We start from the raw sequence: 14,006 nt of genomic DNA, 5'->3' as shown, positions 1-14,006 counted from the left end.
AAAGAAAGGAAAAGAAAGGAAAAGAAAGGAAAAGAAAGGAAAAGAAAACCCTTCCTCCAGTAACTGAGCTGTAACTGAACAAGCAACTACTTTTTGCCCCCTTTCTCCTTTTTCACTCGCCCTTTTTTTTCCTTCCACCTGTTATCTCCAGACTGTTATCTCCAACATCCTTTAGAAAGAGCACCTGATGAGCGCTGACATGGTGCAGATGCAATACCCTGATCCAAACTACAGCTTTCGTAACACCCCCAAAGAAAATGTCTGTCTACCTGGAACAGGCAGGAAACAAATTGTCACTGATATTGGCATAGAGACAAGGCAATGGCCAAAAGGGTGCTGTTGTGAACATTTGTTAATGGCTCTTTTCCAGCTCGGGGAAATGCACGCTCACTTGGTGCAAGCTCCCCGTGAGGTCACTAAAGGCTTTGTGGATCCTTTCTGTCCTTTGCATGTGAGCTGGATCCTGAGAGATCTCTGCCTTTATGTGCTTTAAATATGCATGGCTGGTGAGAGCAAGCTTCTATTTCTGCAGTGACATTATTTATTTCTCAGGCTTACGCTGATCCTCCTTGCTTGGAGCAAGTAGGTTTCCCCCTTGGTGGGGAGATGAAACCTAAATGATGAGCTCCCTGCAAGCACAAGTTTGCCCAGATGTGGGTAAACAGGACCAGACCGATTGAAAATAAAGCTACGTGGGGAGTCTGCATTGAAATCTTACATAGATTGAATCTTTCAATGCAATCCTCGAGAATCTCACAGTGGAAGCAGCCGTGGCATCTCCTCAAATGCTCACTTCAAAACAGATCTTGAATGTTCGCTGATGTTCACTAATGGCGGGGGCAAAATTCACCCCAACCCCTCCCAGCTCCAAGCTGTATTCATGTTCAAATTATGAATGCCTTTTGTCAGCACCCTAGATTGGGCTGCTAATTAACTCAGCAGCCAGAGTTGATCGGGGGGGCATTTTCCTCTGTGCCCCCACGGGCACCCACCAGCTGGCAGAGCAAGAAGCTGCTATTGACCTGCTGGAGTTGAAGAGCTCCTTTTGGAGAGCGCTGTAGGCCGTGCTCAGTTCCTGAGCCCCCATCCCATGCCTTCACAGAGCATCAAAACGGGAAAATCCTCCCATCCCACCCAAGGGAGATGCACAGGAGATTGAGGCCCCTGTGAAACATCTTTAAGGAGCTGATCTGTCAGCCTGGGGAGCTTTTCTGCAGCTCTTTGGGGTTGATGGACCCTGTGTTATTTTCCACCTGAGGGAAAACCTGTCTAGTATGGATGTAACAGACTGTGTTTTCTTCCCTAAATGTCACACGCTTTTGAGGAGCTGCAAGGTCTCACGTGCTGTGAGCATGCCAAAACCATAGCATCATTTCATAGCAGGTATGAGAAAAACAAACAAACACAAACAACAACCAAGAAAACAGGAAAATAAGTCCCACAACAGTTAATTAAACCCCTTCCTTAGAAATGGAAAAAGTATTATCAGGTCCTGCATTTGACCGTACATTGTTTGGAGACGGAAATTCTGGATGGTTTTTAATCAAATGCCTTATCTGAGTCTAGTAAGGAAAAAATCTGATTCAGGTATTTGATTTTTAAAGGTAATAGGAAATATTTTGTTTTGGAAGTCTTCCAGCTGGCATATTTCTGAGTGCCAAGATAATTTTTTTTATTATTATTACAATTAGGAAAAAATAATTGAAACTGAACAGCTACACTAGACACTCTGAAAGAACAAAAAAGATGCCAAAATTTTATCAGATCATTTCACTATGAACAAACATCCCATTCTAATAACAACACCAGTCTGTTTCTTAATTTAGTTTCAGATATATTATGGATCAGAACCTCGGGGCTGTGGATGAACCCAGATTTGATCAGCTGCGAATTCATCCATCAGCACTGCTGTGATTATGTTCTTCTAATCAAGTACAATTACCAGGGATCACGTAATGCCGTTAAAACCTGCTTAGGAGCTGATCAATGGCCAGCACACGCTGAACTGGTTAACGTAATTTTTGAAATCAAGTTTCAGCATCACTTTCAATTAGCTCTAAAGAATAATGGCAACGCGTAGCGAACAGCAAGTTCTGCTGTGGACATGCCACCTTAGCCGGAACAGGAAAAATAAATATGACCCCTTTTTCCTCACCACTGAAAATAAATAAATAAATAAATAAATAAAAATTAGCTGCTAAATTCCTTGTTGGGTTTAGCAAGCCTTAAAGCAATCGCTGGCCAGTGTCACTTAGGATGCAAGAAAGCAAAGCTTTGCTCAACGGCATTTCTGCTGAACTCCTTATCACCAGGATGCTACAACCAAATTCTAGCAGTACTTAGCTGAACTGTGGTAGATTTGACTGAATTTATAAGTGCAAACAACAAGAAACCAATTTTTGACACTGATTATATATATAAGAAGGTATGAACAGCTATGTTGGACACTCAGACAACAAAGGTAACTTTCTTTTCCAGGTCAAATATGGTTTCTCTGATTGCTCAAAGTGACAAACTCCTGGCTAAGCCCTGCAGCTGTCCCTGCTGCGATGTTCCCTGCAGCACAAACCCCACTGAGAGACTGAAGTCACCACATCCTCGGTGGAGCTGGAAGCAGAAAAGTAAAAATTTTGTAGAAATTCATGGAAGTATGAATAGGTGTCATTTTGGGGGCCTCTGTGTGTGGCTCCACGGGCTTATCTGAAAGCTCAGGGGGGTGACGGGAAAACTCTGCTACCTATTGATGGGAGAAATTGATGGGAAATCTCTGCCTCCAAGGAAGCCTGTCCTTTTCATGCTCTGTAAGGAAGGCACCAAGCCACAGGGCCCAGGAGGTTCCCGGCCATACGCAGCATGGAAAATGCCCATAGCATCCCCTTCATATGCTTCTGCAAGATGGGAGTGCAACAGCAGGCCTGGCTGGGGAGCAGGAAAATGGTCATTTTTTGTCCTTCCTCTTGAAAACAACTCTTCTCTGCCTCTGACATTTGGCTATGCCACAAGGCAGTGATGGACCTTCTTCCCCCTAATCCTACAACCCACCACAAAGCCCTTCTCCCTCCCTCCTCTCTGCCTGTGCCTCCATCCTTCAGCACCTCTCCCAGGGAAGTCTGGAGGTGATCCTGGCTGCAGCCTGGAGCGAGGCTGTTGTGTGCTCACCCACCTCGGGTGTTCACACCCATCGCGTCTGAGCACCCACAGCAGCCTCTGAAGCCACTGGGTCCCTCTGGTAACTCAGCCTGCCCCCCAGCTGCACTACCTCCTCCCTGAGCTCTCCTATAGCTTGCCTTGGAGTAGTAAAAGGAGTAACCTAAGCCCACATCCTAACAGCACCTTTCTGCTAAAGCCCACAAAGCTATTTTTGCTCTGTGTATGGCTGCGCCTCTTTAAGCAAAAAGCAACTGCGCCAGCGCAAACTTGTCCTCACGTAACTTCGCTGCCGTCCAGACAGAAGCTTTCAAGCAACAGCAAGCAGACCCTTTCAATATTTAATCAGCTGCATGGCCTGAAACAGCGGGTACCAACCCCAGCTGCTTGTGTGGAGCAGCCCAGGGGCGAGCCTGTCATCCTCCCGGAGCCTTTCTCCTCCTTTGCAAGCTTGTCATGGTAGGAAGCCAAACAGGAGCCCCAGCCACCGCTTCAGCTTTCAAACAGCATGGCTTTGAGGCACCTTATTTCTCATTCCTCTGTTCCAGCTTCTCAGCTGCCTCCCAGGTGTAAATCTTGCTTTCTTTCCTGCTGATGGCTGGGAAACTGCTGTGCTCAGCGCCCTGTAGCCATAAGTCAGCAGGGCTTGAGCTCTCACCCACTTCTCTCTGTGTAAATCTTGGCTGCGGGCAGGACCTTGCAGAAGTTGCATGCATTAGGCTTTTCCTAATCCATGAACATTTCCTACAAGACCACCAGCGTCCTGCACTCTCCCTGAGCTGCTGTGCCCCTTGCAGCCCCCCCAGCAGCCCCTCGAGGCTCTGGTTTCTCCCTCCACCACCACTGGAGACGTGGGGCTGGGGTTGTCGGTGCTGCACAGCACCACAGGCACTGTGGCACAAGCAGCATCTCTGATGGTTTACAGTGCCTGAGCTCCTAAGCATAAAAGATATCCTGCTAGCATAATAAGAGATCCTAATAGCCAACCCTAACTATCCTCATCGAAAAGAAAAAAAAAATGCCCAAAGCACATTCAATTAATGATAATAAATGCAAGATTAATTGCAAATTCTCCGCTTTGATTCACCGTTCTCCAGCTCTGAGAACACACCTTTGCTTTCCCAAGGTGGCACAACCTCAGAGCACAGCCACAGTCACCAGAAGGTTAATGAACGGCAGTGGTGACCGCAGGATTTGTCACACACATGCCGGCCCCGCTGGAAATGAGCTCGGTGTTCTTTCTGTGCTGGTCACAGCCAGACTTGGCTCACCGGGGAGGTTCAGCCTCCACCAAACCCAGCAACTTTGGGCCGATATCACAAGTGGAAAAGCTCCACAGCTGTTCCTGAATGCCAGAAAACCTTGACCTGCCTACTGCAGCTACACATCAGGAAAAGAAACCACTGGGATTTCTCAATCTGTGTCTGCATATAAATCATTTAACACCCCCCACACAAGTGCTCTTAATTAAAGCACGCTCGATCCCTGCAGTGAGACAGCCCTGTTAAAATATCTGCGAGTTTGGACTGTGAATGCGTGTGGGGTGGGGGTGCAGAAGGACACCTCCTTAAAGCTCCCCGAGAAGGGGCTGGTCTGCCTGCTCCGAGCTTCAGGGGAAGTAGACAAGAATTAGGGTCAGACTTCCTCATTCGTGTCTGCTGAAAGCTTTTGTGAGCCAGCCCTCTGTTGCAGGTTTTTGGAAAAAATCCACACCTGTCGTGTACCCAAACCCTTCGCACAAAGCACCCTCTCTTCTGATCAGGGCAGTGAGCCCTGGCCCCCACATAGGGAGAACAGAATGGTCGCTTTTCAATTTTATTATATTACAAGGTGCCATATCCCTCACAACAGCCCATATATCTGTGCTTCTGGCAGAAGCCCAGAAGAATTTTGCTTATTTTACTGGATTTGCAGCCCTGGGTCTAAAATCAGAATCCACCCACCCAGGGATAGCTTGCAAATCTAAATGAGCTTTTACCCATTAGTGTTAGCGTCTGGTGCAGTAGATCCTCTGTGCCAAGTACAACAGGAGAAGGATTTTTGTGTACGGCCATTTCCCCAAACCTCACCAATCTCTTGGTCATCGTCGTGGAGGCATCTGATTAAACCTGTCTTTAAACTCGTAAACTGGCTGGGATAATCCCCCTAAGAACAGGCCTCGGAGGAAATGGCAGCCACCAAAACAAGATGTCACCAGGCTTGTTTGAGGACTGTCACGGCTTTGTTGGGCTGCTTCATAAATGGGATTTCTCAAAGAAGCCTCTGCCACCACCCCTATGGGGTTTTCCTCCGGCTGCCACCGCAGAGGGAGTCACCAGGGGCATCACGTATGCCTGAGGAGAGCAGGGTGTGAGCTCAGGAGGTCAGGAACCTGTGAGCTGCAATAATCGGAGCACTCAAAGCTGGTAAATCTGCAGCAGCCTGAACATGTACCATAAAGGACAAGACACCCATCGCATGGAGGAGTCCAATTGCTCTCTGCTACCCGGAGGCTGTGCTGGGAGCATCCCTGAGACCTGGCTGTGCCCACTTGTATTGGGGCACAGGACCCACGTTCAGATCACTGCTGAGTAAAACGCAGACACCACATGTGCAGGAGCAGACTGGCTCCCATTGCACTTTCCCCATGGTCAAAGTCTCCTGCATGGATTTTGCTCACCCTCTTATATTTTGAACACCCCACAGAGTTCATGGGTGGGTGTTCCCCCCAACCACAGATCTTTATTTTTATAGAAAATGCACACCAGGTAAGACTGGCTGTCATATAAACCAAACTAGGCCGGGTCGTGACACCCTACATCTCCGGCACACAGTCAGTCTTAAAGTCTAACTGTGGGCATCCCCTAGGACAGCACAAGAAAAAGAGATGAGATGTCCTTTAATGGGCCTGAACTTCCTAGCTTTCTTGCCTGGCTTCCCTTTCATTTCAATTTCAATTCTTTTCGCCTTTTCCTGACCCAACCCTCCTTTCTAATTCATTCCAGACAAGGGAACCTGCAAGGCCACCTTGTACCCCATCATCCTTCTCCCCCCAGACACCAGCGTGTATCGGCTGGCAGAAACGTGATGACAAAGTCGTGATTGCACGGGAAGAACAAACAGGCTGAGCAGATGGGCTGTGAGGGAGGAAGCCCTCGTTTAAAACACAAATAGCTGGTGATAATTTAGCAGATGTGGAAAGAAAAATCTGGAGAGACGAGCACGAGGTGACTGGATTCCAATTCGAATCAAATATTGTGGAATTTTCCCAGGCAAGGAAAGGTTTCACCTTCCATCTCCTTGCTTATCTCATCCTGAAGCGATAATGACACTGATGCTAAGGGTCTTCACGTGAATGATGTAGGGTATTTTTTGTTTAGGATTTCATATGACTCCCTGCCCTTACCAATTGGATTCTTCAAAAGAGAAATCTGTCCTCTATAGCCCAAATGTCCATGAGAAAAGACTGAAATTCAAGCAGAAGTCCAGAGTCAAAGACCTCAGAACCTTTTCTTTATTTCCCCAGTATCAAATCAGCATCTCTCAGGAAATATCTTCGGGATGCCATAAAAATCTATACATCTAGCATATTGTAATATTAATTTGGCCCTAGAATTTCATCTTGGCAGGTGTACCAGAACTACCACAGATGGCTATGAGGATTTTCTCTTTATAAATATCACAGAGTACATTAATTACACAGAGGAAATGAACCCTTCTGAGCAGCACCGCAGCAGGGACCAGGAAAGCACAGTCACCACTGGCCAACACCTCAGGATGAACGTGGGAGAAAATCGGGTGCACACAAACACACGACAGATAGCAAAGATACTCTGGCATCAACCTCCCTGCAGATTTTACAACCTAGTTCATCAAGAAAAAAAAAATAAATATAGAAATTATAGACATTTCTGGTGCTCAGAAGTGGTTTCCCTGCAAACAGGGAATGAAGGATTTTTAATCATTTGAAACACCCTGTTGTTTTTGTTTGTTTGTTTGGTTTGGTTGTTTGTTTTTCAGCCAGAGGAATAAAACCTGTCCTCTCTAAGATTTTCCTACAGATACAATCATCAGCCTCCCCAAAGACTACGCATCTGGCAATTCCTGCACTCTTTCCCTCTTACACAGTGCTGGGATTCAGGCAGAAAAAGCTCACTGCACTTTCCTTTTCACAAGACCCAGATCTTGTACAGAAGATTGTCACCCTGAAACCCACAAGGAAAAAACAAAACAAGTCAAAATTTGCTGCCTAAGAGAGGAGGATCTTTATCTTCAGATTTAATGTAACTGGTGCCTGAAACTCCAAGGATGCTCTAGAGTGAGCACAAGGAGCAGAGTGCCCCACTCCAAGTGTCGAGGTACCTGACATCAAGGACTAGGAAATGGGTGAGTTTGGTGCAGGTGGAGGTCTCTGTAGGAATGCTTCCTGAGAGGAACATTTTTATAAACAAATCACCCCTGCAATTTTCTCCAAGAGCAGTTTTTTTAACTCTGCCTGTTATAAATAAACCCAGAAAGAATTTGGTTTTGTATCGCAAAACGAAATGTTTTCAAAAGCCTCTTCTCACTAAATGATCTCAGGAACTACTGGATCGAAGCACAAGGTTTTGGGTGGAACACAGGTCTGTCAAGAAGGTCATAGATTTGTACTTGTCAGCAAAATTGCCAAGGCTTCATCACTCCATCACTCTATTATTTTTCCTCTTTTCTTTTTCTTTTTTTTTTTATTATTATTATTATTTTTCCCCAACAGGAACATTATCTACAGACCTCTGTGGATTCAATGCCACCAGGTTGCTAAGGCTGCTCTTAGTTTTATTACTCCCTGATCCTCTTTAAACAAGGGCCCTAAATTCATCCCTGGTGTAAGAGCTCTGCTAGCAGTCGACTTAGAGGCAGGACGCCCATTTTGAGAATCATGCAAGTTAAATCAACTCGTAGACCTCTCATTTAGAGCAAGCCAAAGCTCAGGACATCCGACAGCTTGCGGTTCATGTAGTCCAGCTAGACGCCTTCATTCCTTGCATCTCAATTTGTGCCTCCCTATGTAACAGCTATTTGCAATGCCTTGGGGACTGGTTTCAGGGGAAAATGCAGTTAGACCTCACAACACAAAAAGTTTATCAGCTAGAAAAGTTGATGAGTTTTATGCACCAACTTAGGGGCAAGAATTCATGAATGACCATGCAAAACTCCTGCAGTAAAGAGCATAGGGACCTAAAAAAGCAGCATTAGGGTAGCAGCACCTGCCTGTCAGCTCCAAATATTCCCCAGACCAAACTGGAAATACCACAGGAAAAAGGATACAGAGTGGGCAATGAAACAGTATGCGGGTTAAAGCTGCTCTGATTGCCTCGGCACACACACTGTCTGATCTGCTCAGCTCCCATCCTCTCACTAACAGTAATTAAATTGCTTTGATGAGCACTGACCCCTAGAAAAGCTTCAGTGCAAACCCAGCTGGTTTCATTGTATTTTTATTTTTTTTTTTTCTTCCCTGTGGCTTTTTCAGTTCCCCTCCCTTTGCTTTTCACCCCCTTAAACCTTATTACTTCTACATCCCAACTGCTTGTCCGGAAAAGGACCAAGAGAAAAGCATCTCTTACCAGAGCTGGGAAATATCTCATCACAGCCATTCACCATCCATTTCCCTTCTTTCCAACCCAGGGAGCCGCTCCTGAAAGGGTCGTCCCTTTCCGCTAGGATGTCACAAGCTGGAGATTAGAAGTAAATGCTCTGCAAGCCAAGCCGATCATCCCACTGCGCCCGCGCCCAGGTACTGAGGCACGAGCAGTGGAAAAGTCCATCGGGCAGCGGCAAAGCCCGGCGCATGCACGCACACCCCAGGCACAAAGCGACAGGAGCAGGGGGAGGCTGGAGGCAGGAGGGAGAGCAGATGGGAGGGGGGTGGCTGGGGGGAACCAGGCAAGCGGGAGATGCTAACGTGACAGATGTGTTGACTCCAAGTTAAACAGGAAATTGGGGACGCTCGGCACACGGAGGAAAGACACTAAGCTCACGTTAAAGGCAAAGACTTCCCATGGTCTTCCCCCTTTTTTTTTTCCTCTCTCTCAGCCAGGATTTCCCCAGTGATTTCTAGCTCGAACATCATGCTCAGAAATAAGGCAGGGTTTGCACAGGCAGAGCAGGTGCTGCAGGGCCAGCTGAGATATTTCCCTTCCTGGCTGGGAGCTGGGAGCCCAGCCTTTTATTCCCCTTCCAAATCAAACTGCCACAAAGTTATTTAAATGGCATCCTCTAGATGTGAGGGTAAAAGTGGGAATGCTGAACAGCAGGACGAGGCTTCCTATTTGTCCCAGTTCTGGGCAGGAGGAAATACAATAGGGTTTAAATCCTGATTTAGGGTGTGTAGGATGTAGAGCAGAAAATAGAATAAACTGATTTAAATGCAGGAAAAAAATAAAGTGTGTTGGTGTATTTGGCTTCCCCACCAGCAAACTCTACTTTTCAGCAGTTGAGTGAGGGGTGGCCAGGGTGAGTTCGGGGGGTGGCAGCTGCACCGTGAGGGTCCGTGGGGTGAGCAGTGGGGGATGTAACTCCAGGACAAGGTGGCTGGACCCCCAGCAAATGGTAACATGCAAAGATAAAAGACTGATGTCTTGGTTAAGGTCTGAAAAGCTGAGTGAAGGAAGACAAGCCATACGGTTCTGAGATAGATTCCAGCTTCTGGAGATTAAGGGAGGAAAAGCAAGGGCCCCTCACACACCCAGCCACAGATCAGCAGTGGCAGCGGCTCTGTTCCTCTCAGAAGCAGATTCCCCTTTTTGGTTGTTGGTGCAATCCAGGCTGCCTCCTTCCTCGCATCCCATTCCCCCCACACACACTCGCTGTCCCCGAGCTGCGTTATTGGCTTCCCTTCAACGTTTTAATGGAGCTCTGACAGTGATTCATTCGCACTCCGAATAGCTGAACCTGAACTTGCGTCCCCAGGACTCCATTTCCAGAGCCAGCCCGAGCAGGTACGCTGGGAACATCTTCTCAGGGGCGCTGGCTGTGATCCCAAAAGCATCCCTTTTTCTGATTAAAGGAACAGTTTGGAAAAGCCTAGGGAGGAGATTACACTTCGGGAAACTGCTGCTTTGGGTCCCTTGTTCCTCCTCCTACCTGCTGCCGCACTCCCTTCTCTCCCCAATTATTTATAAAGCTCCGCGTTCTTTCCTAATCGGGATGCCATAATGTTCCTTTTTGTGTTCCTTTTGGTGCCACACGTCACTCGGGTGGCACTCTGCGTCTGGGCCCCTGGTCACCTCCGGGAGTGCTCGGCAGGGCTACCAGCAGCGCCGTGAGTCACCAGCAACCTGCCCGCACCTCCGCCTCCCTCCCCTGCCACTGCCCTTTCCAGCAGGGGAGGCCTAGGGAGGGTTTAATGCAGTCTAATCCCCAGGCTGGATAATTCAGGGAAAGAGGATTAGCCCTTCTGTACAGAGCCCTCATCTAAATATAGAGCGGCCCTCACTTTATATCGCAGCTCCTTCGCTCTTCCCCATCCCGCCCCAGGGGATGCCCCAGTGCGGCTGCAACCCGGGGAGTTACAGCACGAGAAGAGCAGGGGTGAGGATGCACTTCTGGCAGAGGCAGCAGGACCCTGGCAGACTCGTCCCCAGGTGCATATTTTCTCCCTAATGACTGCCAGACTCTCTTGGTAGGGTCACAGCTCTTCCTATGTATCTGGGGACCTGTGCCACAGTCCGAAACTACAGAGCATGAGCGCAGTATCTCAGGAGGACAGGAGGTAGTGCTAAACGTGGATAATCCCATTGCAGGATGCTGCAAGCAGCCCCAGGGGCAGGTACTTGTCAGAGAAGGAAAAGCACTGAACCAGGAGGTACCTTCCCTGCTTGTACCTTCACAGAAAGAGGGATGAAGTCAGGACCTCCAGTCCTCCTCCTCCCATCCACCCCAGACACAAAGTGAGGAGTGGCACAGCCACCACAGGCTCTGTTTTCCTCCAGTGTCTTTATTTGGCTGTTAAAGCCCTAATGGGTCCTTCAGTTACTGTGATGTTAAACATCCATTAGCACGGGAGTAATTCCATAATCTTTTCAGACAAGAACAATTTCATGAGTTTTCAGCTCGTGATCTGGAAAATTAATTTGCTGACCTGAGAGCGCTGGAAGAGAATTTTGGAAGCAGGGTTTCGCCAGGACTGTTCCTAGCCCTGGGATTTGGTACCTGGGCCAGGAAAGGGGAATGGTGAAGCTGGGGGCTGGCACTCGGCTTGGGCGAGGCAGGGAGCCTGACTCATGCTGCACCAAGCGTGGGCTCCTCCAAACCCTGACCTGCCTCGCCGCGCTGCACGGGCTGGAGAGCATCACCGCAGGTCAGCGGGGGCTCCTCTGCTTGTTGCATCTCTTCACTGCACCAAAAGCAATGCTCCCAACCCAGGGGTTATTATGAGCAACAAAAAACCACTTCTTCAGCACCCTGTCTTTTTCTGTACAAGGACAGACTGAAACAATTCTTATTTTGAAACCAAACTCATGTGCCCCTGTACCAAACACCAGGTTGTGTGCTCTTATACCCACAGGACTTTCCACATCCACTTCAACAGCACTTCCAGAAGTTGGTGCCCACACCCTACCTGCAGACAAGCAACCAGATTTATGGAGATCGTCTGCATGGGCCAGGCTCTTCCATTTCAACTCATTCCAGCTCTTCCACTACACCTTGCAAAATCATGTCAGGAAAACCAACGGTGTCAGTTCAGATCTGAACTCCCAGATCTCCCGCAGGGAAGGGAGAGGTTCCCTTCCTCTTTCTGCTGCAGGATCAGAGTCCTGGCTCAGTGCTTCACCCTGAGATGACCAGTGAGGCATTACTGGATATTCATTATATGTACATAGAGACATAAAATAATATATCTGCCTAAGTAAGGCAGATAATTAGCCCTTTCCTCTCTCTTCCCCCAAAGGATAACACCGGGGAGCCAGAGGAGCCATGAAGCAGCAATTTTCACGCCAGGTCAGACACATGACTTACTCTTCCTGCCTGTAATTTCTGCCCAGACCTCCCATGGCAGGAAAACCCTTTAAGCTCTACTACAGTGCTTAAAAGCACCCGGTCTCAACACAGCGAGGGTTCCTCTGAGCATTGCAGTCCTCCTCACCTGGACATTATAATTGTTGAATTGTTATTCTTTTTTTTATTTTCCTGAGACAAAGTGATCCATTGCAATTAACTTCTTTGTGAATCCAGCTCCTATCCGTGATTTTTGATGGGATCCTGGCATTATGAATCATGTTACTGCAGCTAGATGAATATCTCCCTTGAACATTTGTTCTCTAAGAGGCAGTCCCCGCAGAGATGTAGGTCCGGATGTGTTGTGGGGAGCAGAGAGGTGCATGCACACACACAGGAACTTCCCACCAGAGAACCCATGTCCTGCCACAGTCACCGGCCAGGGTGCCAGCCCCACCAGCACCCCAAACCATCGCTTTCTTTATGTGGCTTCATTTTGTCCTTCCTAACAGAGGTGACGAACTGCAATTTTCAGTTTTAGCTTTGTTTAAGGTCTCCCAGGGTCTGGGGAAGATGGTGATGGGGGAACAATCCAAAGGGGTGCTGGCAGATTGGTGGGCAGCGGGGGAAGCAGAGCCACCCTGGGGTGCTACACCCACACCCACATGGGTGCACAGAGCTCCCGGATGGACACAGCAGCTCCTTCCACCGTGCACTTTCTCCTCCTCCCCCCCAGCCCACCCCGACCTGGGCACACACCACGAGCACTCATTTAAAAATTGCCCGAGCCCAAGTTAAGAGTATAAAAGGCAGCAGCACATCCCCTTCTGGAGACAGCACGGGCAGCTGGGCAGCGTGACGGGGCGAGTTTGCACTGCTGCTTCACTCCTGGCCACCCCAACACCTCCAATCTCCTTACACTAACACAGTCCCCGACGGTTCCCGTGGACTCATCCCAACTCAGCCACCGACCCTGCATCCTTAAGCATCTTCATTTCATGGCATCTTCTGTATCAATTTTTAGACAGAGCTTTTCCCTGCCTCTTGCTCTAACCTTCCCGGCACTCAACACAGAGACCCCAGGAGCTTTCCATCAGCCTCTCCTCAACCCCCCCCCCCCCCTTTTTTTTTTTATATATATGGAGCACAGAGGGAGCACCTCGCTCTTACCTTGGGCACCCCGAGTCGCGTCCAGTGCTGCTGGCTGCGCGGCGCAGCGGGGCGTGCAGCAACGGGAGGCTACGAGCAGGCATCTCCTCTAGCAGTGATGCAGTCCTGCCGGGCGCTGCATGCCAATGATGCAGCCCGGGGGATCCCAGCCCGGGGAGCCCAAGGCGGGGAGGGAAACGGGGGGCTGCTTGCCCCACCCGCAGCGCCACCCACCCCAGCCCCGCTGCGGAGCCGAAGGGGAGGGAGAGGAGGGATGGGAGAGAGCGAGAGGCTGTACAGCAGGCAAGGAGGAAGAGAGATGAAACTCGTGTCATTTCCTCACCGTAATAAAACCCAGCCTGCTGCCTCAATGTTACAGCCCTAGCAGGGTTCTGCATTGCATGTTTTTTCTTTTTTACTTATTTGTTTTATTTTGATTTTTACTGCCGTCATGCAGGCATGTTTCTGCAAGTAGGGGGGATCCCAGCATGACAGTGTTATTCTGGCACCCTTCCTCTCTCCACTGTATGCACTAGCCCAGTGCTACATGCAAGACCCTGTCCCTGGGGTGAGGCTGGGGAAGGTGGGGCTTTACATGCCACATTTAGGGGATAATCTTGCTGCAGAACAAGCCTCTTCTGTTTAAATCCCCCTTGTGTTTATAAATTGAGAGCTCATTGTCAGAACGCCAGCAGCAGAAAAACTCCCAGTGTCCATGCAATTCCGTGCTTGCAAGAGACCATGTGGGTAAA

At 48.7% G+C, this 14,006-nt stretch overlaps 1 protein-coding gene across 2 annotated transcripts in view; it reads right to left on the bottom strand.

The window, feature by feature from the left end:
• Positions 1 to 13,493, bottom strand: part of SV2B (synaptic vesicle glycoprotein 2B) — a 60,240-nt gene extending 46,747 nt beyond the window's left edge. Inside the window, exon 1 of one of the 2 annotated variants that reach the window (XM_035335457.1) lies at positions 13,276 to 13,493. The gene's annotated coding sequence lies outside the window, so the exon portion shown is untranslated. Of the gene's footprint in view, positions 1 to 8,732; positions 9,375 to 13,275 lie in introns of those variants that run through there. The other variant, XM_035335458.1, reaches the window with a different exon arrangement.
• Positions 13,494 to 14,006: the final 513 nt, after the last annotated feature.

Source organism: Oxyura jamaicensis, chromosome 10, assembly GCF_011077185.1.
Source record: "Oxyura jamaicensis isolate SHBP4307 breed ruddy duck chromosome 10, BPBGC_Ojam_1.0, whole genome shotgun sequence".
In the NCBI taxonomy this organism is placed as follows: domain Eukaryota; kingdom Metazoa; phylum Chordata; class Aves; order Anseriformes; family Anatidae; genus Oxyura; species Oxyura jamaicensis.
The sequence above is the reverse complement of the archived record's forward strand: the minus strand, read 5'-3'. Positions and strand labels throughout refer to the sequence as shown.